The sequence below is a fragment of the Myotis davidii genome, unplaced genomic scaffold, assembly GCF_000327345.1.
Source record: "Myotis davidii unplaced genomic scaffold, ASM32734v1 scaffold149, whole genome shotgun sequence".
NCBI lineage: Eukaryota > Metazoa > Chordata > Mammalia > Chiroptera > Vespertilionidae > Myotis > Myotis davidii.
In genome coordinates this window covers 3,432,159-3,434,742 of record NW_006352194.1, presented here as the reverse complement: position 1 = coordinate 3,434,742, position 2,584 = coordinate 3,432,159, and the positions used below count along the sequence as shown (strand labels likewise).

Sequence of the window (2,584 nt, the reverse complement as noted above, 5' to 3'; positions counted from 1 at the left end):
ATGTTTTTGTTATTTTTACATCATGTCTTTGTTTTTATATCATGTTATTATTAATCAATTTATATATTATTTTCATATGTTTTAATAATTTTCTTTCATCTCTGACAATTCTATTATAGAAAAAGGGCAAATAGCAATGTTAAAATATTTTGATTTTAATTTTATAATTTCATATATACTATTTTGACATGTAATTTTTTGCAGTAACATAATTACCACACGAAATCTTTCTTCTAATTAATTTGCTTTCAATGTGCACAAATCCGTGCACTGGGCCACTAGTTATATTAAAAATACAAACCATTATATTAAAAAATATATTGTAAGGGTCTTTTCTGAAGTCAAAGTTTTGACCTATTTAAAAAAACAGCTATTTTACTGGCCAGATATCTAAGCCAGCTTTTAAAATTTTTTGAAGTTTATTTTAGAGAGAGGATGAGAGAGAGAGAGAGAGAGAGAGAGAGAGAAAGAGAGAGAGATCAATTAGCTGCCTCCCTAATGCACCTGGCAGGAATCAAACCCACGACCTTTCAATGCACAGGAGGATGCTCTAACCAACTGAGCCACACCGGCCAGGGCAGCTTTTCTTATCACATGTTCAGTAACCAGCAGTTACCATGTACAGTGCTTTTTGACTCTAATAATACCAGAATGTCCCATGCTCAAAAAAATGGCCCTTATAATGGAACACAGAGATTAACCTAGACAGGATTAAACTCAACAGAACTAGATTAACAAATGCCCTAACCTTTGGAATAGAATGGATAGGATTAAAATCAACTGATATAAATACAGATGTAACAGGAGAATAAAGACAGAACCTGGCTGGAGAACCTGACTAGAGAACCTGGCTAGGCTGCTGATCAACTGAACCCTGTCTCTGTGTCATTTCTTCTTTGCCGACTCTGTCCACACCTTTGGGGACTCCTGGACCTGCTGGGGTTGGACCCCAACAATATCTCTTTTATACACTTTACCAACTTAATTTGATTAACAAACTCCTTTTTAGAAATGCAGTTGCTTAGGTAGTTCTCTTAAGAAAACTTTAGACTGCCTGGCTGGTGTGGCTCAGTGGTTGAGCATGGACCTGTGAACCAGGAATCAGGGTTGGAATCCCCCGTCAGGGCACCTGTCCTGGTTGCAGCTCTATTCCCAGTAGGGGGCATGCAGGAGGCAGCCAATCAATGATTCTCTCATCATTGATGTTTTTATTTCTCTCTCCCTCTCTGAAATCAATAAAAACACATTTTTTAAAAAAGGAAAACTTAAGACCGAGGGCCAGAAGAACATAGTGTGTGTGGGGGGAGAGGGCGGGTGTGGAATGGGGATAATGGCAGCGAAAAACTGAAGATTAAAAAACGAATTGTGTGTAACTTATAAAAAGTATCTAGGACTCCAGTAACAAAATGTTCATGTGTTCGTAGACACTGGTGTCCTCTCTTAACACTCACGTTGGATGGCTCGCTCGCTCCCGCCCCAGAAATTGCCCTTTTCCTAACCGTGCACGTCGCTGGCATAATCCTCCCGCTTTTCACTCGCACGTTGGTCGGGAAGGGGAATCGGGAAGCCCCCATTCTTTCTACAAGCTCATCTTGTGCACTTACACTGTGCTCGTCAAGATAAAGCCCAGCCTTGCCCTCCAGGGCTGGGGGTGTGTGTGGCAGATTCGGTGAAGGGCTCCAATGGCAGTTGGGGCCCAGCGGGGACCCAGAGGCGGCGATGGACCTGGTCGGCGCCCGTCGGCAGGAAAGGCGTTCACGGCGGAGGCCCCTCGGAAGAAGGCGTAGGCCGGGTGCGAGGACAGGAGGCGCCGCAGGTTCTGAGAGCAGCAGCGGTTTGCTGGCGAGGCGCGGAGAGACCGAGTGCGAGGGGCCGCGGGCAGGAGCCCGGCCTCGGGAAGCCGTCTCCCCGTCGTGAAACACGAGCGGCCCGGGAAGCTGAGCCCAAAGGCCCCTCAGTCATCCCCCGGGCCCTGAAGGCGGCGGGAGAGCCGGGCAGAGCTACTGCAGGGCGGGCGGCGGAGGCCCCCTCCAGGCGCCGGAGGAGCAGGCTTCTTGGGTCGGGGCGCCGGCGTCGCGATCCGCCAGGACGGAAGGCAGAGGCCACCGGGCCAGCGGCGCCGGGAGGAGCTGGGCAGGCGCCTCGGAGGAGCTCGGCGTCACCCGGGGCCCCGCAGTGCTTCCCGACATGCTCCTCTCCGGGAGGATTTCAAACCCTCGGCAACAACCACCGCCGCCGTCGCCCTGCCGCACAGCAACAGGCGGCGGCCCTCGCCTCATTGGCCGGCCCCGCCTCCGCGCGTTTTGATTGGCCGTCGTGCCTTCCGGCCGCTCCTGCGCTCGCCGCAGCCTCCATTTTGTCGGTAGAGACAGAAGGAGGAAGTCGTCGGGACCCTGAGGTGGCCAGCAGCTGGGTCGTGGTGCTCGTGGGCTGTGTCCGTCCCGTGCCTCGTCTCTCCCTGGAAGGGGAGGGGGCCTCGTTGCCGGTAGGAGCCGCCGCCGCAGTCCCGAGCTTGAAGTCGGTGAGTGGCGGCGCCGTGGGCGCGGCCATGTTGGCGGCCGGGCTCCCCATTGTTGGGGGGGGA

The 2,584-nt window shown here is 51.5% G+C and overlaps 1 protein-coding gene across 1 annotated transcript in view; it reads left to right on the top strand.

Moving 5' to 3' along the window:
* The first annotated feature begins 2,342 nt into the window (after positions 1 to 2,342).
* PNRC2 (proline rich nuclear receptor coactivator 2) overlaps positions 2,343 to 2,584 on the top strand; it is a 3,558-nt gene continuing 3,316 nt past the window's right edge. The window contains exon 1 of the mRNA XM_006777553.2: positions 2,343 to 2,521. The gene's annotated coding sequence lies outside the window, so the exon portion shown is untranslated. The remainder of the gene's footprint in view (positions 2,522 to 2,584) is intronic.